Source organism: Bos grunniens, chromosome 27 (assembly GCF_055505025.1).
Source record: "Bos grunniens cultivar Pamir isolate PY7600 chromosome 27, Bosgru_T2T1.0, whole genome shotgun sequence".
Taxonomy (NCBI): domain Eukaryota; kingdom Metazoa; phylum Chordata; class Mammalia; order Artiodactyla; family Bovidae; genus Bos; species Bos grunniens.
The window spans coordinates 14,038,610-14,063,465 of record NC_141191.1 but is presented as its reverse complement, the minus strand read 5'-3'; the positions used below and the strand labels follow the sequence as shown (position 1 = coordinate 14,063,465).

At 39.4% G+C, this 24,856-nt stretch overlaps 1 protein-coding gene across 1 annotated transcript in view; it reads right to left on the bottom strand.

The window, feature by feature from the left end:
• The window catches only part of TENM3 (teneurin transmembrane protein 3), a 2,452,009-nt gene that overhangs the window by 1,411,288 nt on the left and 1,015,865 nt on the right, over positions 1-24,856 (bottom strand). Inside the window, exon 5 of the mRNA XM_086379882.1 lies at positions 255-403. The gene's annotated coding sequence lies outside the window, so the exon portion shown is untranslated. The remainder of the gene's footprint in view (positions 1-254; positions 404-24,856) is intronic.

Here is a 24,856-nt window from a genome sequence, read left to right as displayed (position 1 = left end):
CTCTCTTTCTTTCATGAATTGGCATTTGCAGCACTGCGCATGTATGCAAAGAGAGGAGGTGAGATGTCATTTACCTACTGAACTACCACAGCTATAGGCAGAGTGCAGAAAAAAGTGTGAAAAGGAAAGGCAGATGTTTGACAGTTTCTTAGAAGCTATGTCTGAAAGAATGACGGGATTGACTGGAAAATCAGAAAACAAGTTTCTCCAGAAGACAGGGCTATCACAGCGCCCGGCCTCGCATGGGTACTCACCACTCCTGTGTCCTCCCCGGGGGCCGCACGGTCCTCAGGTAGACCAGCTGACAGCCGAGCCTGAGCCCGGACCTCCGGCTCTGCCTGTGGGCGATGGGGGCCACCTCGCCTCCCTGGGAAGCAGCTCTTCTTAGGAAATAGTTCTTGGCCTGTTGAGAGAAGGCATTCCTTACACAGGGACCCATGACTGTGACTGCAGGTGAACAATTCACAGATACAAATTCAATTTCTAGTGGTAATTATTATGCAAAAACATTTATTTTAATTACGTGAGCTTTAAAACTTTTTCTGAAAAAGAGGAATAAATGGATAAATATGATATAATTGTGCATTTGTAGGTATACAACATTCACTAATGATACAAATAAAACACTGAAGCATATGGCTGACTATAGTTAATTAGATCAATCAAAACTCTGGTTCTGATCTTCTCGGCACTAGATTTAATTTTCTTAGGGTATTCAAAGGTTATAGTATTCAAGTCTAGTCTGACCATGTATAACTTGGGTATATCTAACATGTTCACTTTATATTGAGTTAGCCAAAAAGCTCATTTGGGTTTTTCAGTAGCATATTATGGAAATACCTGAACAAACTTTTTTGGGCTAACCCAATGACAACATGAACCACCCTGGCGGCTCAGACAGTAAAGAATCTGCCTGCACAGCAGGAGACCTGGGTTCAATCCAAGGTCAGAAAGATCCCTGGAGAAGGGAATGGCAACCCACTCCAGTATTTTTGCCTGGAGAGTTCCATGGACAGAGAAGTCTGGTGGGACACCATCCATGGAGTCACAAAGGGTTGGACCCAGCTGAGTGATTAACACTTTCACTTTCAATAACAACATACATTATGCATTTTGGTAGCACACAGAAAGAAATTCAGCTTTATGGAAAAGAAAAGAACTTTCCTTTATAAAATGATAGATTGCTCTCAGAAGAGTGAGGGAGACAACAGGAGTGTTGTGGGCACTCCATTAGGATACAAATCCAGGCAACTTCTGCCACTCATTTCTCTGCCACAGGGAAAGTGACGTGACTTATCTCATTAATGAATTTACAAAAAAGAAAAAGAAAATGAACAAATTCAGGGCAGATGCTCCTCCTCCCTTTCTCTTCAGAGGTGGCCTCTCCTCTGAAAGTGCGTGCTCCTTTCTGTTTTCCTGTATGCCACAAGCTTACTCAGGAACCGGTACTACCAATGACAGTTGGGGTGGAGGCCACAGTCGGGGCTGTAGATTCAGTCCGCGGGTGACGATGGCACCCCGTGCTTGGTCACGGTCTCTCCTCATCCACCTCTCCAGTCTTGCTTTTGTGCATCTCTCCAACACAAACCGTCACACTCCAACCACAGTAGCCTTCCTCCAATTCCTAGTTACAGTGATCTCCTTACTACATCAGGAATATCTTCCACACAGCCATCTTCTCCCTGGTATGCTTTCCCCATTGATTTCCCTATGGCTGGCTCTGTATCATCTTTCAGTCCTGAGCTGAATGTCCCCTGCTAGCTACCCTTCTTGAACACTCTATCTAAATATTAATATAACCCTCTCTCCATCACTGAACATTATGTTCCTCTAAATTAACTCAACTTGTCATTATACCGTGGTCTTTTGGTCGGTCTGACTTCCTCCCCATGACTCCAAGATTCATGAGGTCAGGGATCATGGTTGTTTCATTCGTAACTATTACATAGTAAATATTCACTCAACATTTCTGGAAAAAATAACTGAAAAGAGAGTGGTAGACATGGAATCTTAAAATATACTTAATTGGGGGGAAATGTTAAGAAGGACATAAATATTTCTCCCTAATTAAATATATTTTGATTTCATATCTACCAATGTCTTTAATAGTTTCAGATCATCATGAAATATCTTTTAAATTAGTGAATAGGAATTGTGGCACTTAAATAACACTGTCTTCACAGATCAAGCACAAGAATCCTCAGAAGATGCAAAAAGAAATACATTGCTAAGTGGCCTGACGTTAGCATATGATAGTACCTCTGGAGATGGTGTTTATGGTTTAGCAGCATGTAGCTGAGAATCTTTGACAAGATAAAATGTTTTCATAGAAAATATAGTATTCATTGAGTATTACAATTTCAGCACTAGAGACATTTTTCAAAGACATTCCAAGTAGCTGAGTAGAAAACTGAACAATCAGTTGCCACATGGTCTTTGAAAGACCAACAGGCAGAGGGTAAGGACAACACAGCCTGTTTTCAGACCACTCAGTAGAGCTGAGAAATCAAACTCTTCAGATGGCTTTTCTCAAGAGCTAGCTTTAGCAGTAGCTGAAACTGTGATGGTGGCAACAGTCACAAAGACAGTGGCATCAGCACCAACAAGGCTTGACAGCCTCAAAATAGGGAACAAAAATCATAATTCTTCCGTGTCATAATTCTGAAAGAGACGGGAATACCAGACCACCTGATCTGCCTCTTGAGAAATCTGTATGCAGGTCAGGAAGCAAGAGTTAGAACTGGACATGGAACAACAGACTGGTTCCAAATAGGAAAAGGAGTACGTCAAGGCTGTATATTGTCACCCTATTTATTTAACTTATATGCAGAGTACATCATGAGAAACGCTGGACTGGAAGAAACACAAACTGGAATCAAGATTGCTGGGAGAAATATCAATAACCTCAGATATGCAGATGACACCACCCTTATGGCAGAAAGTGAAGAGGAACTCAAAAGCCTCTTGATGAAAGTGAAAGTGGAGAGCGAAAAAGTTGGCTTAAAGCTCAACATTCAGAAAACAAAGAGCATGGCATCCGGTCCCATCACTTCATGGGAAATAGATGGGGAAACAGTGTCAGACTTTATTTTTCTGGGCTCCAAAATCACTGCAGATGGTGACTGCAGCCATGAAATTAAAAGATGCTTACTCCTTGGAAGGAAAGTTATGACCAACCTAGAGAGCATATTGAAAAGCAGAGACATTACTTTGCCCACAAAGGTTTGTCTAGTCAAGGCTATGGTTTTTCCTGTGGTCATGTATGGATGTGAGAGTTGGACTGTGAAGAAGGCTGAGTGCCAAAGAATTGATGCTTTTGAACTGTGGTGTTGGAGAAGACTCTTGAGAGTCCGTTGGACTGCAAGGAGATCCAACCAGTCCATTCTGAAGAAGATCAGCCCTGGGATTTCTTTGGAAGGAATGATGCTAAAGCTGAAAATCCAGTCCTTTGGCCACCTCATGTGAAGAGTTGACTCATTGGAAAAGATTCTGATGCTGGGAGGGATTGAGGGCAAGAGGAGAAGGGGACAACAGAAGATGAGATGGCTGGATGGCATCACTGACTTAATGGACGTGAGTCTGAGTGAACTCTGGGAGTTGGTGATGGACAGGGAGGCCTGGCATGCTGCGATTCATGGGGTCGCAAAGAGTCAGACACGACTGAGCGACTGATCTCATCTGATCTGTGTCATAAGATAATAAGTTCTGATAAATGGCAATTTACTTTGCAGATGAGTTTTTAGTAGTTACATTTGCCAAGGATTATTTTTTTTTCCTGCTTGTAATCAATTGTGTATCCACTTGTAAAGCCTCTACTAACAGGAAGAATACAAGAGCAAACAGAATTTCTAAAAACAAATACAATCTGATACTCATTACTGAGTGAACTAAAATTAAATAGGAAAGAAATAGAGCCACCTTTGTCCAGGGAACACAGTCCCGCAGCTGTCTCGGATAGCCCAGATGCAGACTGTGGGCTCCAAGGTCACCAGCAGGAGTTGAATTTGGGACTTTCTTTGGTACCAGACTTGTCCTGACCACAGTGAAAAGCTACACTGATCTAGGCAGGAAGGTTTGGAGGAGATGCTGAATGAAACTAAAATCAGATTGAACACTGCCCCCAAAGGACCGGATTTCATCAAGGAACACACAATGCAGTGTGTTTACAAATTCCTGGGAATTCTCTGGCAGTCCAGTTGTTAGGGCTGTGCTCTCACTGCAGAGGGCTCAGATTCAGTCCCCTGTTTGGGATCTAAGATTCCACAAACTGCATGCCACAGTCACACACACACACACACACACACACACAAAAGTACTTGAGCAATGAGCAATGACTGCACAGATGTATTATGTGCTCTCCACCTCTGGATTCTGGTGGGATTTGGTTTATGCCAGGTAGACAGGGGGTTCAAACTAGGAGGTAGACATGTTACAATTCAGAGGATAGTCTTGAAGGTCTTGGAAGGTGACTTTGAACTGTTGCCCAACTAGTATCCAACTCTGACCCCATCACTTCATGACAAATAGATGGGGAAACAATGGAAACAGTGACAGACTTTATTTTGGGGGTCCAAAATCACTGCAGATGATGACTGCAGCCAAAAAATTAAAAGACGCTTGCTCCCTAGAAGAAAAGTTATGACAAACCTAGACAGCATATTAAAAAGCAGAGACATTACTTTGCCAACAAAGGTCCATCTTGTCAAAGCTATGGTTTTTCCAGTAGTCATGTATGGATGTGAGAGTTGGACTATAAAGAAAGCAGAGCACTGAAGAATTGGTGCTTTTGAACCGTGATGTTGGAGAAGATCGTTGAGAGTCCCTTGGACTGCAAGGAGATCCAACCAGTCCATTCTGAAGGAGATCAGCCCTGGGATTTCTTTGGAAGGAATGATGCTAAAGCTGAAAGTCCAGTACTTTGGCCACCTCATGCGAAGAGTTGACTCATTGGAAAAGACTCTGATGCTGGGAAAGACTGAAGGCAGGAGCAGAAGGGGACAACAGAGGATGAGTTGGTTGGATGGCATCACTGACACAATGGATATGAGTTTGAGCAAGCTCTGGAAGTTGGTAATGAACAGGAAAACCTGGTATGCTGCAGTCCATGGAACTGCAAAGAGTTGGACATGACTGAGCAACTGAACTGAACTGAAATTATTGATTGATCAATAGTTCATATTTCATAGATGACTATATTATGAATATGAGCCAAGTTACTAAGTTATCAAGGTAACAATTACCAACAAATGGTGATATTACTATATATATTTGTAACATATATAACATAAACATAATAAAATATATAGCATTTATGTATAATACAAATACTAAATACTGAAATACAAATATATAAAATGGAAAATAGAAATGTTTTAATAAAAAGACAAATCTACATTTAATACAGGGCTTCCCTTGTAGCTAAGTTGGTAAAATAATCTTCCTGCAATGCAGGAGACCAGGGTTCAATTCCCGGGTTGGGAAGATCCCGTGGAGAAGAAAATGGCACAGGGGAGAATCCCATGCACAGAGGAGCCTGAGAGGCTACGGTCAATGGGGTTGTAAGAGTCAGACATGACTTAGCAACTAAACCACCACCATATTTAATAAAAATATTATATATATATATATATATAAACTATATAGATACAAGAGACATGGGTTTGATCCCTGGGTCAAGAAGATTCCCTGGAGAAGGACACATCAACCCACTGCAATATTTTTGCCTGGAGAATCCGCTGGACAGAGTAGCCTGCCGGGCTGTGGTCCATAGGGTCTCCATAGAGTCAGACATGACTGAAGCAACTTAGTACTAATACTACATATTTATGGATGCTTATTTTTCACCATGAAAAAATATAAATATTCCTGAAGATAGTGAGAAATAGCTCTCTCAGCTACTATACACTTCACCTCCTCCTTGTAGTCTTTTTCTCTCCAAATATCAGGAATTAAACATTGCTAAAAAGTAAGAACTACATCAATACAATTTTAGTCTCTGAACATACACAAAGGATTTTGGCATTCAAAGAAAAATACGATACTGAAGTTTGTTTTAGAGAATGCACTGCACCGCATTATTTATTGTCCTGGGTAGATACATGTGTATCCACACACAGAGCACTTTAATACACTTTATTTCCAGAGTATGCATTCCTGGAAAGACTTCTGCTAATAAAGTGAGTGTGACAAAGCTATATTTGAGCTTTCATGTCATCCTTTCAGAATCTGGATGCACTGCCAGTCAGTAATGGAAATTACAGCTAAATAAATGACTCAGTAGTCAACCTTCTAGAAACAGCCATGGTTAGCTTTTAGGGTAATGCTAACTTCACTGTTGTTTTAGTAATCTCATCAACTTTTTGGTTAGGGATGGATAAATAACTAGCTTTTAGTATGTAAATTACCAACAAAAACATTTTGCAGAAAATGGGTCAGGTTAGAGATGTAAATGAGGCCTAAAGTGTCTCATTAGGTTTTGAATTGCCTTTTTTTTTCCTTAAGCGTTATAAATCTTGCAAGCTTTGGGGGTAATTTTCTCGCTTGAATAAGCGAGTAAGGTCTTTTCCAATAATAAATGAACAAAAATACTTCTTGAAACTAATTCTGCTTGGAAAAAAAAAAAAACAGAGCAAATTGAATACTGAAATATAGTTTTCAGGTAAGTTGTGCAGATCCCATGTACAGATTTCACAAAGGACCTAGTGTGGCAGAATATTCAATGCCTCTCCTTTAATATCAACTGTATATTTGAAAAATACTTATCAGATCTTGAGACAAATCATTAACTATAAAATATAAGTCTATTTTGTGAAGGGATGGATCTTTGATTTAGCAAAATGTCTCTGTGGTTCTCCTCTGACAAGTCCTGTTTGTAATGCTCATGTCTAATCCATATTTTCAGAACAAATACTATGCAAAGGCAGGGTCTTGCTCATAGCACTGCTCTTGGGTCAACTTACACAGTCAAATGATGAGTGCAGACACAAAAGCCAGGCAAAACTGCTTTAGATCTCATAAGATACTAATAAAACAGCGTCGTATCACAGACCGAGACTGTCACCAGGCGGCTTCACACCTCTTCCTTCCGCCACGTTGGTTTCTCTCCTAGAAACCACTCATTTACAGCAGCCAAAATTAGCCTCGTGTGACAATGTATGAAGCGTGTGCTGCTCGCGTTCAGCTATCACGGCACTGCCAATGTTTAGGACAGTTTAACATCTCAAACTCATGACGGGGGGCTGCTGAATTTTTGTCACTCGGAAAGCTGCAAAAATGGGATAGTAAATATATAATTACAGTAACTACCTATATTTAAACGGCTTAGAAATCTAACAGGGAAATCCATCAACCCACTATCATCATTTAGTTTGTGTTGGGCCTAATTAAAGATAAACACTTAAAGTCAGTGATTATAAAACCACATTTCAGATCGCTTTCTTTTTAATTCTCAGCAACAACAAATATCCCCTCACCTATATATATATATATATATATATACTCTTTCTAAAATACCAACTTCAATATTTGCCTGCTCCTTCATTCATTTCATACTTTGCTATAGCAGTCTCTGTAATGGACTTTATGAAATAGAGTCTTTTGTGTTTAGCCCAAGTGATCTAAACAAATCATAGGTATGTATATATCACATTTTCTTACAGAATAGATTTTTATTATTTCATTCATTTTACCCAGTAAGAAAAAAAGGGATGATGAGACTAAATTCTTCACACAAGTATCTTATTTAAATTGGTCCCTGTTGCCTACCAAATTTTTAGAGGTCAATGTAAGATATTTTCACACGTTTTAGCAAAGTAAGCAAGGAGGTGACAGCAGATCTTGAGGTCATTCAGACCTAGTCACAGCGGGTAAAATAATACGTGTTTATTTAGTGTTTACCAAACACTCAAGTGTTTGGTCACTGTGTTATGTTATGTGTTTTAATATAAGAGAGTTATTTCAAGTAGACAGGACAGATAATCTGAGAGAGAAATATGAGTCCTGACGTGTATTTGTATGGTCTACATACTGTTGCGTCACCTCTTTCGCTCACTACTAAGTCTTACTGGCCTCCCTAAATCTCGCACAGCTTTTTTTAAAATTTTTGTCTTTGTCTACCAAGTATTCCTTCCACTTTCAGCTTAGTTCCTACTTGAGGATGACCTCAAACCTCTCTCACAGTCTAGTCATGCTCTTCAAAGAGCAACCTCCTTCCCAGGGCTTTAGGAGATAGGAAGCACACCCCACCACCTCTATCCTTTCGATTAGAGTTACTCACTTATCTCTCTAATAAATGCACAAAAGATGATCATATAGTCACATACTTAGGGCTAAGGAAAATGGCCCAGCTTCACTGAACCCTTATCATGTGCCACACGTTCACTTTACCCTCCAAGCAGTCCATGCAGGAAGCATGATGATTAGTCCCGCGTTACAAATGCGGGAATTAACCCCTTAGAGAAGCTGGGTACCATGACTGAGATCATAGAGTATGTGGTGGAAAGAGAACTTGGGTGCAAGTTCAGGTTCAAAATCAGGTCTCTGTATATGATAAACAGAGCCTCTACTAGGCACACACTTCCTCCATACATTCTAGCCTCTAAACACATTGTTATCTGTATTATGTGTCTAATGCAGTGGGGTTAGGGTTCTGATGCTCTCATGAATCCAGGCTGGTGTTATCTTTGCTAATAGCATCCCCATCCACAGACTCTATCTGAGGCAAAAGTGGTTCTCTTGAATATAGAGATGAACATGAGCTGGAACCCATATTCAAGTGGTAGTTCTTTATACTCCTGTCATTTCTGTGATTATTTATAAAGTCTCTGGGAATACAATTCTGCTTCTTGGTAAGGCCTTTTGACACTATGAGTTCAGAAAATCTATTACCAGAAATAACACCTCACCAATACTTAAATCTCAACAACATTCAAGGTTTTCACGTCTATGATTACATTTTATTCTCAAGATAGATCTTTGTCAGACACAGCTGATCCATGATCATCCCATTTACTTAAAAGAGAAAGATGATAAAAGAGAAAGTATGGAAGAGAAATGAATGATTGTTTAGAATCAACTACTTGGGGACACTACTTAAGTACCTAAATTCTCCCTTCAAATTCACATACTGAGGCAGGAGGAAGAAGCCCCCCTCCTAGCGTAAAGTGATTGGAGATTCGTTCCCTATGGACTGAAACTCGAAGAGAATAGCAGGACAATTAAGGGAGGAGGTCCGGCCCTGCCCAGACCACATATTTCTCCTTCCCAAAGTCAGCAGACCTCCCTGACCACACGTGCACAGACAGACACTTGGGCAGTCAAAGGGGAAGTCAAGGAATGCTTTACTTGTAGGCCTTTTTGACTGGATCCATTTTGCCTAAGAGATTTGTGAACACACATGGAAGGGTCCTGAGATATACCATATATGGACTAGAAGAAAAACTGAGTCGCTGAGTTTTGTTCGACTCTTGCGACCCCATGGAGCCTGCCAGGCTCCTCTGTCCATGAGGTTCTCCAGGCAAGCATACTGGAGTGGGCTGCCATTTCCTTCCCCAGGGGATCTTCCTGACCCAGGAATCGAACCCAGTTCTCCTGCACTGCAGGCAGATTCTTTACCGACTGAGCTAAAAGGGAAGCCCCATATATGGACTATGAACGAGGAAAATCAAACTGATTGGTCAAAAAAACCCAGAAGTGCTCCATAAAAGTAATTCAAACTGCCATGAGGGTGCAACTCTGCGACTCTCCCCGAGACCACCCATGTGTCTATCCACAGGTACTGGACTCTTTTCCTCCTAATAAATATGTAACTTGCTTCACTACATAAATACTTGCTTCACTACATTCTGTCTTTGTGGGAATTATTTTCTGCAAAGTCGAAGGGCCAGGGTCCTCCAGGAATTGGTGATGGACAGGGAAGCTTGGAGTGGTACAGTCGATGGGGTTGCAAAGAGTCGGACACAACTGAGTGACTGAACTGAACTGAGCTGACCTAGTGGCTAGGATTTGGTGCTCTCACCGCCATGACCCAGACTCAATTTCTGGCTGGGAACCCGAACCCTGCTCCAAGCCATTGAAGGCTGAGGACACGCAAGATCAATGTCTTCCTTTTAGTGCATATGTTCTTCAACACATTCTACAGGTAACATAATTGGGGTTCATGTAGCATTTTGTTAACAGCTTATAAAGGGCAAGCTCTAGGATGAGAAGTGTCTATCTCCAAGACCACCCTTTTTTCCTCATAACTCAAGTTCAGTTGATAGTACACATTGACTGCTTACATAATGCCTGGTCTTGTTCCTTATCTCAGGTTGAGATTTTCTCTACTCAGGTTTTCACTTTGTTAATGGAAAGAACCATGTTTTATTTTCTTTGCATAACTCACAAACTATACCTTTGAAGCTATGTTTAAAAAGCCAAGGTACAATTCAAATTACTGGTGATGTGAATGTGATCTGGAAATAAAAGAAAGTTTTCCGCACTTGTATTTTTATCTATTCACCCAGAAACTGTATCTCAAGCAATTCTGGAAAGGAACTGCAGTCTTTGAAACCCCTATGCATTCCTGGTCATTCCTTGTTAGGCAAGCTATGTTGAGGGCCACAGTTTGAACTCCTTATATTATCCCAGGCTTCTCTGGTGGCTTAGACAGTAAAGAATCTGCCTGCAATGTGGGAGACCCGAGTTCAATCCCTGGGTCAAAAAGATTCCCTGGAGAAGGGAATGGCTACCCACTCCAGTATTCTTGCCTTGAGAATTCCATGAACAAAGGAGCCTGGCTGGCTACAGTCCATGGGGTGGCAAACAATTGGACCATAAAGAAGGCTGAGTGCTGAGGAACTGATGATTTCAAACTATGGTGCTGGGGAAAACTCTTGAGAGTTCCTTGGACAGCAAGGAAGTCAACAATGAATATTCATTGGAAGAACTGATGCTGAAGCTGAAGCTTCAATACATGGGCAAAGAGCTGACTCATTGGAAAAGACCCTGATGCTTGGAAAGATCGAGAACAGGAGATGGGGGCAACAGAGGATGAGATGGTTGGATGACATCTTTGAAACAATGGACATGGGTTTGAGCAAATTCTGGGAGACAGTAAAGGACAGGGAACTCTGTGTGGTACAGTTCATGGGGTTGCAAAGAGTTGGACATGGCTGAGCAAGTGAGGAATATTATCCTAAGTCCCCTAAGGATCAGCATGTCTAAAATGACTTGTCCAAAGTTTCAATGAACTAGGGGCAATATCAAACATAAAGTCACATCTTTAGACATGTCTTGGCACTGCACCTCTGAAGAACTAGTGTATTTGTTATCTTTATCACATATCTGTAAGTATAGATCATGAAATCTGTAGGACACATTTATTGAGTAAGCTGCCAGTAGAATATCATAATGATGAATGAAATCTTTAAAAAGTAATCTTAAACAAATAATAAGTTATCAGAATGCTGATTAGTTAGAACAGAAAGAAAGATTTATAGGCTGATGTAGCTTAATATCAAAGAGTTGGACTCAAAAACACATGACACTTTTCCTATTGGTTTAGTCTGTGTACACACATGTATTTATAAAATACTGATTATATTGTGAAAGTGCTAATACAAATCAGCTTTCTGTTCATGGATTTTATTTTATTCGCCTCTGCCTCTCCCACCCTGTTGTTTTGTGTAAGACACGATATCAAGAGAAAAAAATTATGAAATCTCACTGCATTATATCACATAGTATATAATGGGGAAATAATTAACATTGAATGAATGAGGCTAGGCCAGGTAATCTGATTACATTGGTTAAAGTGATCACTGATTGATGTAAAGTAACACAGTGAAAAGAATTATGATGAATATATGTACATATTTAGCTATAAGAGTATATCCTATAAGATCATAGAATATGTCTGAATCTTTTATCTCTGTACCCAGCATCAGGTAGAGTACTGGACCCAAGTTAGATATTCAATGTATATGTGTTTCACTGATGAACACTTTATACTCAAAGATAGTATATAATCCAGGAGTGTAGATAAGTGAAAAATATTTTTCACCATCTTTCTCATTTTTGGCCTCAGTATTTAAAAAGGATGGCCAGGCTCTTACAGATACTTGGGCAGAAACTTTGTCTTTTCCACAATGCACTCATCTATGAGGCACACACATATACACTGTGTTTGAATGAACCCAAAAGGATTTGATCTGCACAGGTCCTGGTGGTTCAGAGGTAAAGAATCCGCCTGCCAGTGCAGGAGACACAGGAGACAACAATTCAGTCTTTGAGTTGGGAAGATCCCCTGCAGGAGGGCATGGCAACCCACTCCAGTATTCTTGCTTGGAGAATCCTATGCACAGAGGAGCCTGGTAGGCCACTATCCATGGGGTCCCAAAGAGTCAGACATGACTGAAGTGATTGAGCATCATAGCAGCAGCTGCACAGGTCATTTTAGAGAGAGACAAATAGTAAGATTTTTCAGTTCTTCAGGTTCACATGCATATTCTATTTTCAAGTGTTTCATAATTTGCCTTTATTTCATCCTCATGATGTTCCTCTCGACTACAGTTTTATTTTATATATGTATATGTGTGTGTGTGTGTATATATATACAACTTAGAATTGCACATTGGTAATATACTCAATATGGAAACACATGCACCTTAAATATACAATTTTCAAATGAGCATCACTTGGTTTAAATTTCACTAACTTTATATCAACAAAAGCAAAACAAACAAAACAAAATAAAAGCAGACTCATAGATAATAGAAAATAAATGAGCTGTGGCTAAGGAGGAGAAGGGTAGTGGTGGTGAAACATGAAGGGGGTTAAGAGGTACAAACCTCTGGTTATATAATAAATAAGTTACAACGATGTAATATACAGCATAAGGAATGTGGTCAATAATATTGCAATAAGCTTGCACGGGGACAAAGGCTGCTAGACTTACAGTGCTGATCTTTCATAATGTGTACAAATGTCAAATCATTATGCTGTGCATCTGAAACTAACATACTATTGTAAGTCAATTATATTAAAAAAAATACCATCTAACCACTCTGTGACTACAACTTTATTTTTTAAGTTTAGTTTGAATTTAAGAAATTCATAAGCTCTAAAAGAGTTTAACATTTTGTAAAACTGCAATAATCTTTCATTAGATTACCTTTCATATACAAACTATACTTATGTTCAAATTTGTTTACTAGTAAAAACTTGTTTTCATTTTCAGTGGACATATATTTTAAACTGAACAACTTTGAGTGTCTTGAATTTCAATGAAATGGATCTTGAATTTCAATGAAATGGATCATACAAACAAATTAAGGGAAAATACTGTTTTTCATCTAACAGCTTTTTTAACTCAATGAATAGTTTTCAGAAATAAATTACAGTTGTAAAGTTATAAATAAAAAGGTAGGTATATTCAAGTCCATCTCCTGACCTGAGTTAAAGATTGATCACATTTTGAAGATTCTGATTAAAAGGAAGATATTCGTTTTCAGCAGATTGCTGAAACTCCAAAGCTTACGAACGCTCTAGTGGAATCTCTACCCCAGCAAGGGTCAGTGTGTGTGTGTGTGTGTCTGTGTGTGTGTGTGTGTCTGTGTGTGCATGCGTGTGTGCATGCACCTAGTGTCATGCATTGAACATATTTCAAGGCTACACTGAGCTTATCATACATATAGAGAAAAAGACAGGCGTCCCCTTAATAAGCAAAGAATTAAGAATTAGCACAGATCTATCTGGAAAGAACTGAGACTAGTGGAAATTCAAGCTGTCTTCACACCCATCAGCAAAACTTCCACCAAAGGATCTTTTGGCTTTACTCTTTTTATCCATAGCTCTCTGACCTGTGGAAATAGCAAGGAGAGAAAGCGGGAGAAGCAATTTCCTTTTGGAAACCTGTCTTTCACTCTCTGACAGGAGTTTATAAAAATAGGTACAAGTTTATGTCCTAGTAATAATCACTGTATTTCTCTACAATGATTTCTATATATGCAGGCATCAGTTTTATTAGCCTAACCTGTACATCACTACATTCTAAAAACGTACTGCAACTGATTCCATCAATTCATGCATTCTTCTGTAGATTTGGTCAATAAATAGCATCCATCCAAACTTTCTTTGGGATGTCTGGCCCATTCCATCAAATCTCTTTCAAACATACTTGTACTTAACGCTACACAAATACAACAGATGATAAGTTTTTCTTGTATATCACAAAGACCTAATTCATTTGGAATTTCTATATTTATTTACTTCATTAAGAATAATTTACATTAATATTTTGCTCTGATCAGAACTAATATGTCAAAGAAGGAAACAAATACTTTAAGAAATAATAATTTAAACAGTGTAATTTTCCTTTAAGGGCAAGTGGTGCATGAAAGGAGAAATGTTACCATCATATTGCAGGCTATTCTGAAAAATTAAAATAGAAACATAAAATGTCTCAAAGAAACAGCTGTGTAAGTTTAAACGAATCAGATGTGTTCTATGGGAATATGCTGTTTTACAATGATTAACATTCTTAAGTTTAGAAAGATTATTATACTTTATACTTGAAGTTTATTGACAAATAGTTGTCCTGACCATTTTCCCACTTAATTTGAGGTTAATTTTTTTTAGCTGTAATGCTGTTCAAGTGCTCAAAATGTTACACCATAAGTCCGGCTCCACCAACCCAGGGGCAAGTCCTACCTGAACTTGAACTCTGGTGTTTTATACGAGGTCAAGGTCAAGGTACTCACTCACAACAAGTGTTCCTTGCAGGGACCCTGCTCAGAGGAGCACACGTGAGACCGGGTATCACACTGATCTGGCCATCCCTGGAAGCTGAGCCTTGTGGAAGCAACAAGAAGTTTGTGGCAGGCAGGGAGACCTAGTCAGGACACCCCACCCACCCCTCTCCAGCAAGACACAGCTCTCATCTCATCACCAGCTCTGAAGGCAGCTGGCCGGGTGGACACAATGCCCCAGCACGGGGAGGGAAGAGCTGTGGGGAGCAAGCTGATGGCCCCTCTCTACGGACAGGGAAGAAGAGAAAGGCAGGATATTGAAAATAAATAACACAACTCCCTCTCTGATATCAAGTGCCAAAGATTTCAGAAGGGAATGCAAATCCAGCACAGAAGACCTTTGTTTTCTTCTCTTGTATTCTGACATTTTCCTAGAATCACTTGATAGCACTCACATTAAGCTTCATTTCAGATTCTGTCCAAAGTCAAACTACCAGATGCAGCCGAGTGTGACAAAACTTTCCCAAAGATCAGAATGAGCACTTGTGTTGATTTTTCATTCGCTGCATTCCTAAGACTGATTACAAAAATTAAAGGTCATAGTAAAGAAGCAAACTGCACAGTAAGAGGCTATTTCTTCTCCTATTAGAAACCATGATAGCACATCTAATTTTCACAAACTATCCAGCTGTCCTTACAATGAAAGCTATTTTGTGTGTGCTTTTCCCCATCACCAATAAAGCTTCATGATCTAAATATGAAGATGAACACTGTTAGCAGGAATAAACTATCAGATTTTCACGTGGAAAAGAGAGACACTGTAACCACAGCGCATGTTAAACAATTGCAACCATTGTGTCAATGCAGACTTCTTAGAGAAATCTCAAATAGTGCATTCTGAAACCATGAAAGTGTGTTTGAAGGATAATGATAGGGACATGAGCTATATTTTCCAAAGACGTCACATCAAGGATCTAAAAACAAAAAAATAAAACCCAGAAAACAGCATGTTAAAACTCGTTTCCTATCTGAGTTTGCATGAGAGTTATAAAAAAAAAAAAGGAAGAAAATTAAATTTCTATTTTCACAGGCAATAATGTGTTGTACAATTTGCAATTAAAAATAAATTAGGCACAAAATCTGCAACAGATTGTTTTTAAACTTTCATTAAACCTCTTGAGTTATGCTGCTGGATGCAACGTGCTAACAGAAATGCTAGGGTTGAAATGAGTTTCTGGCATATGAAATAAAATTATGTCTTCAATCTACAAAAATTTAATTTACAGCTTAGCTGATTGGATGGAGCATTTTAACACCATTTTGGAGGTTTAAGAACAGCAAGTGCCATAATCCTCTGAGTATTTTGATCACTAGCACACAGGCATGTAACATACTTTGTGTTCAAGGGAAACCTTTATCCAGGATGCAAAGCTGGTGCTGAATTATAATCACATTCAAAAAGATTGCAAGCCTGTGGGTATTAAGCTTTGCACTCTCAAGCTTAGCCAAGAAGATTTAAGCAACCTACTCTGGGATCATACAGTTGATCTGATCAGAGTATTTGGAGACCTTGAAGTTTATTTTTATCAGAAGTTTTGCATTCAGGGTCTCAAACATTAGACCTTTTCAGTACTAAGCAAAAGTGTTTCCTTGCAACTCCAGCAATGACACTTACAAGCAGATGGGATTCATGAGAGAAAGAAAAAATAAAATAAGAGAGAGAGAGAGAGAGAGGGACAGACACAATAGTTTACCCCTAAATAAAAGAAAATCTTGAAGGCCTAAAAACAGCTTCTGATGTCTTCGATGTTATTCCAGATTTCTTTGCTGTATTTGTCTGAAAAAGATTTATCATATATTTTTGCTACTCAATTTAAATAACTTAAGTAATTTAAATGACAGATGCCATCTGTATCCTAAAGCAGTCAACTATTTTGCTGAACTTCTTTTTTTGTTGTTGTTCAGATGAATCAGGGAGTTATTTATGGAGCAGGTGTTGCTCATATTCAGTCTCTAATAACAGAGACAAGGATAAAATAGAGATCAAGTTCAGAATTTTTTTTCATCTACACTTCCATAAAATGACTACTGAACATTTATAAATTAATATATAACTGAAGAATGACATGAGGTACTCATACATGAATTTCTCTTCATTGTGGATGTGAGAAAATAAAGGTATACACAGTTCAGGTTCTTTACAATAACTGGACCAAGGTTCTTAAACCTAGCATCACGTACTCTTTATTTGTTCTTTTGTAATTAGTGACTATTTGGGGAGCGTTTCTGTTACATTAACATAGTTTTGATTGAAAATTATAAAGGACTATGATGATTTCTGACAACCAGTCTATACCTTCTCATTTATTTATCATTTGTTTTTCCTTTTCTTTTTTTTTTAAATCAAGAAAACATGCATATAACTCAAACCACAATTTGTTGATAACGGTCCAAGAGAAAATAGTTTTGTCTTTCAATTATAATGAAGTGAAAGAAGTTTCCCAAATGGATCCTTTCAAGAACAAACAAAAAGAACAAGACACATCATCTCTCATTCATGGTCATGAAGGCTTAGCTTGATCTGCTTAAATCTGTTTGGCTTCTTTCTCTAATGAAACTATGTGCCCATAGCATCCATACTTGGTAGCTTCACCTGCCTGAGCAAGACAGGGGCATCACTTGCTGAGAGCAAGAAGCAGATAGGGGTTAGGTTTAGATAGGATCATCTGGGAAAAGAAAGGTGGAGGTCAGATGTAGTTTGTAGATGACCTGAGATGACCTTAGCAATTCTCTGAAGTCTGACTTGAAAAACCATGTTGACTGGTTGGGCTAAGTGGTAGTCCCAGTAGAGATAAACACATTTGGGAATATAGAGTCATATATAGATTCATATATATATTGAACAAAAGTCATAGATTCAACTTAGAGTTTAGGGCTCATATTGGGCCTGAGAATAGAAGTAGGGATATAGATTTTGTATCAAGTGACTGGGAAGAATTTCTAAAACATGAGCCAGAGTGTGGCCTGTGCAATGACCCTTTGTACATAAGCAACTGTGGATCTCAGAGCAGCATGCTTTCAGTTCCAGATTCTAGTCATCTTTGAAGTGCTGTCAAGTAAAGGTTTAGACTCATCTCAGTTTTCACTATCCCTCCCTTTGCCAAAGGAATAAGACAACCTCACTGGTGCCTATAATTGCAAGATGACTAAATCCTCAAGGGTGATTTCAGCTTTAAAAAATGAACCTGGTGGCTAAGAAGATTCCCATGATTAATTTAAGGATGAGGATAAAAGACTTGTGCCAACAATGTATTCAACAGGTGTTTTAGGGCCTGGCTAAATAAAGTGATGAAGTGAAGTGAAAGTCACTCAGTTGGGTCTGACTCTCTGCGACCCCATGGACTATACAGTCCATGGAATTCTCTAGGCCAGAATACTGGAGTGGGTAGTCTTTCCCTCCCCCAGGGGATCTTCCCAACCCAGGGACTGAACCCAGGTCTCCCACATTGCAGGCAGATTCTCTACCAGCTGAGCCACAAGGGAAGCCCAAGAATACTTCTCCAGTGGATCTTCTCGACCCAGCAATCGAACCAGGTGGATTGCAACTGATTGCAACTGAATTGCAACTTTACCAACTGAATTATCAGGGAAGCCCTAAATAAAGTTATGGATGCACTTAATTATTACAGGCCTGTGTTAAGCCCTGGTCATGTTGATCTCTTTAAAGTATTTGACACCATTGATTTTTAACATTTTTGACACCCTGGTTTTTAAATGTCTCCTTTTTTAATTTCCTGATACATATCTTTGCTAGTTCTTCTGCTCTTTAATCATTTTTATTGTCCTATTCTGGTTTCTCAACATCCTCTTCATGTATCTAATTATTAGGGCATTTCAGGATTCTACTCTTAGTTCTTTGCCTTTTTTCATGCAAAATACTCTTCCTGGATGATCACTTTATCCATTGGCTTCCATTCCATAAGTACTCTGCCTATTCTCAATTACTCTCTTCAGAGATTAGCACTGTTCTAAGATCCAGAGCTGAATTTTAGTGGTTGACTGGATATATCGAATTTGCATGCCTTCAGGGACTTGAGAAATGCAATATCATAAACTAAATTCCTTCTCTTCCCTTAAGACTTTCTCCACTCATTCTTAACCCTGCTCCATCCTCTATAGACTTCATCGTGGTTAATGGGGCAGTTACCTATCCAAAGAAGATATTCCGTTGTCACTTTCAAATCTTCTCTCACCTCTAACATCTGATATTATGAAATTCTCATAATGCAACCACAAAAAGATGTCTCTATTTTAGTAGACAAAAAAATGTCTACTATTGCTTCTCTTGTTACTTTGCTCTTGCTTTCATTTTATCTGTCATCTTCCCATCATATTTTCACAGTAACTCCAACATCTGACTCTGCCAGTTCAATGGTTCTCAGACTGTGATCCTCAAAAATGGGGCATCAACATCACACGTGATAGAAAGACAAGGCCCAAGACCCACCCCCAGGCCTATTGATTGTGAAACTCAGGGTGTGAGTACCAGCAGTCTGTGTTTTTAACAAGATCTCCACATGATTCTGATGAATGCTGAATTTGAGAATCACTAATTTGAGTTGATCTCTATTCTACTGGCTGAATGGTTTACTATCTAAGAAGTCCACTGCTATCATCCATAGATAACCTCCACTGGTTACCTGTAAGATTAGATTAGTGTCTTCAGTGAAGTTTATGCAGGAATCAATATCAGTTCAGTTCAGTTGCTCAGTCGTGTCCGGCTTTTTGAGACCCCATGGACTGCAGCACACCAGGCCTCCCTGTCCATCACCAACTCCCAGAGTCTACTCAAACTCATATCCATTGTGTCAGTGATGCCATCCAAACATCTCTACCTCTGTCATCCTCTTCTCCTTCTGCCTTCAATCTTTCCCACATCATGGTCTTTTCAAACGAGTCAGTTCTTCGCATCAGGTCAAAGGATTGGAGTTTCACCTTCAGCATCAGTCCTTCCAATGAATATTCAGGACTGATCTCCTTTAGGATGGACTGGTTTGATCTCCTTGCAGTCCAAGGGACTCTCAAGAGTCTTCTCCAACACCACAGTTCAAAAGCATCAATTCTTCAGTGCTCTATTTTCTTTATAGTCCAACTCTCACATCATACATGACTACTGGAAAAACCATAGCTTTTACTAGATGGACCTTTGTTCAAAAAGTAATGTCTCTGCTTTTTAATATGCTGTCTAGTTTACTCATAGCTTTTCTTCCAAGGAGCAAGTGTCTTTTAATTTCATGGGTGCAGTGTGTAGTGATTTTGGAGCCCCCCAATATAAAGTCTGTCGGTGTTTCCATTGTTTCCCCATCTATTTGCCATAAAGTGATGGGACCAGAAGCCATGATCTTCATTTTTTGAACATTGAGCTTTAAGCCAACTCTTTCACTCTCCTTTTTCACTTTAATCAAGAGGCTCTTTAGTTCTTCTTCACTTTCTGCCATAAAGGTGATGTCATCTACATATCTGAGGTTATTGATATTTCTCCTGGCAATCTTGATTACAGCTTCTGCTTCATTCAGCCTGGCATTTCACATGATGTACTCTGCATATAAGTTAAACAAGCAGGGTGACAATACACAGCCCTGATGTACTCCTTTCCCTATTTGGAACCAGTGCTTTGTTCTATGTCAAGTTCTAACTGTTGCTTCTTGACCTGCATAGACATTTCTCAGGAGGTACATCAGGTGGTCTGGTATTCCCATCTCTTTCAGAATTTTCCAGTTTGTTGTGATCCACACAGTCAAAGGCGTTGGCATAGTCAATAAAGTAGGTATTTTTCTGAAACTCTCTTGTTTTTCAATAATTCAGCAGATGTTGGCAATTTGATCTCTGCTTCCTCTGCCTTTTCTAAATCCAGCTTGAACATTTGGAACTTCACGATTCATATACTATTGAAGCTTGGTTTGGGGAATTTTGAGCATTACATTTCTAGCATGTGAGATGAGTGCAATTGTGCTGTAGCTTGAACATTCTTTGGCATTGCCTTTCTTTGGGATTGGAATGAAAATTGACCTTTTCCAGTCCTGTGGCCACTGCTGAGTTCTCCAGATTTTCAGGCATATTGAGTGAAGCACTTTCACAGCATCATCTTTTAGGATTTGGAATAGCTTCATTCCAAATGGAATTCCAACAGGAATTCCATCACCTCCACTAGCTTTGATCCTAGTGATGCTTCCTAAGGCCCACTTGACTTCGCATTCTAGGATATCTGGCTCTAGGTGAGTGATCACGCCATCATGGTTATCTGGGTCATGAAAATATTTTTTGCATAGTTCTTCTGTGTATTCTTGTCACCTCTTCTTTATATCTTCTGCTTCTCTTAGGTCCTTACCATTTCTGTCCTTTATTGAACCCATCTTTGCATGAAATGTTCCCTTGGTATTTCTAATTTTCTTGAAGAGATCTCTAGTCTTTCCCATTCTATTGTTCTCCTCCATTTCTTTGCACTGATCACTGAGGAAAACTTTCTTATCTCTCCTTGCTATTCTTTGGAACTCTGCATTCAAATGGGTATATCTTTCCTTTTCCCCTTTGCCTTTAGCTTCTCTTCTTTCCACAGCTATTTGTAAGGCTTCCTCAGACAGCCATTTTGCCTTTTTACATTTCTTTTTTCTTGGGGATGGTCTCAATCACTGCCTCCCGTACAATGTCAGGAACCTCCGTCCATAGTTCTTCAGGCACTCTATCAGATTTAATCCCTTGAATCTATTTGTTACTTCCACTGTATAATCATAAGGAGTTTGATTTAGGTCATACCTGAATGGTCTAGTGGTTTTCCCCACTTTCTTCAATTTAAGAGTGAATTTGGCAATAAGGAGTTCATGATCTGAGCAACGGTCACCTCCTGGTCTTGTTTTTGCTGACTGTATAGAGCTTCTCCATCTTTTGCTGCAAAAAATATAATCAATCTGATTTCGGTGTTGACCATCTGGTGATGTCCATGTGTACAGTCTTCTCCTCTGTTGTTGGAAGAGGGTGTTTGGTATCTATCACCAGTGCGTTCTCTTGGCAAAACTGTTAGCCTTTGACCTGCTTGATTTTGTACTCCAAGACCAAATTTGCCTGTTACTCCAGGTACCTCTTGACTTCCTACTTCTGCATTCCAGTCCCCTATGATGAAGAGGACATCTTTTTTTGGGTGTTTGTCCTAGAAGGTCTTGTAGGTCTTCATAGAACTGTTCAACTAAAGCTTCTTCAGCATTACTGGTTAGTTTACTGACTTTGATTACTGTAGTATTGAATGGTTTGCCCTGGAAATGAACAGAGATCATTCTTTTGTTTTTGATTGTATCCAAGTACTGAATTTTGGACTTTTTTGTTGACTATAAGGGCTATTCCATTTCTTATAAGGGATTTTTTCCCTACAGTAGTAGAGGTAAAGGTCATGAGTTGAATTCACCCATTCCAGTCCATTTTAGTTCGCTGATTCCTAAAATGTCCACGTTCACTCTTGCCATCTCCTGTTTGACCACTTCCAATTTGCCTTGATTCATGGACCTGAAATTCCAGGTCCCTATGCAATATTGCTCTTAGAGCATCAGACTTTACTTCCATCAGCCGTCACATCCACAACGGGGTGTTGTCTTTGCTTTGGCTCTGTCTCTTCATTCTTTCTGGAGTTGTTTCTCCACTCTTCTCCAGTAGCACATTTGGCACCTACCCACCTGGGGAGTTCATCTTCCAGTGTCATTCCTTTTTATCTTTTCATACTGTTCATGGGGTTCTCAAGGCAAGAAAAGTGAAGTGGTTTGCCATTCCCTTCTGCAGTGAACCACATTCTGTCAGAACTCTCCGCCATGACCCGTCCATCTTGGGTGGCCCTACAGGGCATGGCTCATAGTTTCATTGAGTTAGACAAGGCAGTGGTCCATGTGATCAGTTTGGTTAGTTTTCTGTGATTGTGGTTTAGTTCTATCTGCCTTCTGATGGATAAGGATAAGAGGCTTTTGGAAGCTTCCTGATGGGAAAGACTCAGGACTGACTGAGGGGCAAACTGGGTCTTATTCTGATGGTGGGGGTGGGGTGGGTGGGGCATGTTCAGTAAATCTTTAATCCAATCTTCTGTTGAAGGGCGGGGCTGTGTTTCCTCCTTGTTGCTTAACCTGAGGCCAAACTGTGGAGGAGGTAATGAAGATGAGCTCAAAAGGTCCCAGGCAGGCCTGCTGCCCTCAGGGCCCCTGACCCTGCAGCAGGCCACTGCTGACCCACGCCTCTGCTGGAGACTCCTGGCTACTCATGGGCATGCCTGGGTCAGGAATCAATATAGCTCACCAGTATTTTCAGCTTTTCCTTAAGGAACATGGTCAAGTTTCACTTCCCTGCTCTTTGGAAGTTAGGTGTGTCATGTCCTTGCTGTGGCTAACCCAGTGCAAGAGATGCGTTTTACTTCGGGTGAGTTTCCAATACGTGATTTGCCAGGTTTCCTTTTGTTCCCTGTCACAGTGTTTAGCATTCAGATGGTGGAGAAAGAGGAAGATAAAGAGCAGAGCTCCAAGCTGACTGGAATCGCCATGCTGTGAAGGAAATAAAGAAATCTTCACAGCTTTAAATTTGTGAGGTTTGGGGGTGTTTGTTACAGCAACATAAGCTTCCCTATTCTCACTTTACCTTCTCCATCTTGGCTCCTGCAATTCTTCTTCTCCTTTCCCCTACTCCTTGTCCAAATAATCCTGAATTCACTGTTCAGTAAAACTGCTGAGCTGTTTCATGACATTACAGCCTTGCAGGTGCTGTTCTCTGCACTTGGAACTCTTGACATACATTTTTACTGAAATGATTCCAGTTTTCATTTTCAACTTAAATATTCATTCTTCTGGTTAACTTCTCCTAAGTACCTGGGGAAAAATCAATTGCTTCATCCTCTGTGCTATCAAAACAATCTTTTCATTCCTCTGATATATTTGGTATCATAGCTTACAGTAATTTAATTGTCCAAACTTTTTCTCTGTTCACAAAACGGTAATTTCCTCACTGATTGGGGCTTTGACTTATTCATTTTTATTCCAACAGAAGAATTATTCTTTTTTAAAAAGATCTTATCATATCACTTGCATGTTTTTCCAGAAGTAACTTAAACCTTCTACAGCTATCGCAACTTTATATGTATATGTTATATTATGTAGCTCTTTAAACTTTCCCTAATAACATTTAATATTTGTTTGGCTATGGTACTCAGTGTCATGTTGGCCTAAGGAAGGCTTAAGGAAGCAGTTTGCAATAATTCCTACATCCTTTGCTTAGGTGGTGACAATGACTTGGTACAATTAACCCCTTGAATATTGAAACTACAAATTTATATAGCAGAAGTGACAGCTTTATAAGAGAACTCATCACGCTAAAATTATAGTTTTTATCTCTTTCACCTGAATGCATTATCCTATGTGACCATAATATCATTCATCTGCCACTTTCTGCACACTACACAATTTTGTGAAGATTTCCTTCAGGTTTTTTCATGTCAGTTTCATATGTCACTGTCTAAAATGGTTTAGTTTCATGTGATAACAGGTATTTCATCATGGATTTGCCCTTCCTAGATCCTCAGGCCATAAGTAAGACTTTTAAAATACATATTCTTGCATCTGATCTTGCCAAATGTCTCCTTTTTTGGATTTAGCTCTGTTGATGACAGCATCATTTTTCTGAGACATCCAGTATTTTATGGCCTCCTTTTTCTTCTTGGTTTCCCTTAGCCAAACTAGTAATGCAGTGTCCTTCACATTTGTTTTTATCCATTTTATTAAAAAAGTTCATCTCTCTGAATTCTCATCTATCCCCAATTAATTTAAATGATAACAAAAGAAGACTGTATTTCTTAAAGCAATGCTTGCTCATTACTTCCTTGCCCTAAGGGCTTCAAACACTCTTCTCTTCAATATAAACCCAACCTCTTGAGAAGATCATATAAACAAAATGGCCTTTATCTTTCATCCATTCTGTATCTTCCCTATGTTTCCCAGTTTATGCATGCTAATTTGCTTTTGTCGTGTCTGACCATTTGTGACTCTATAAACTGTAGGCTGCCAGGCTCCTCTGTCCATGAATTCTCCAGGCAAGAATACTGCAATGGATTG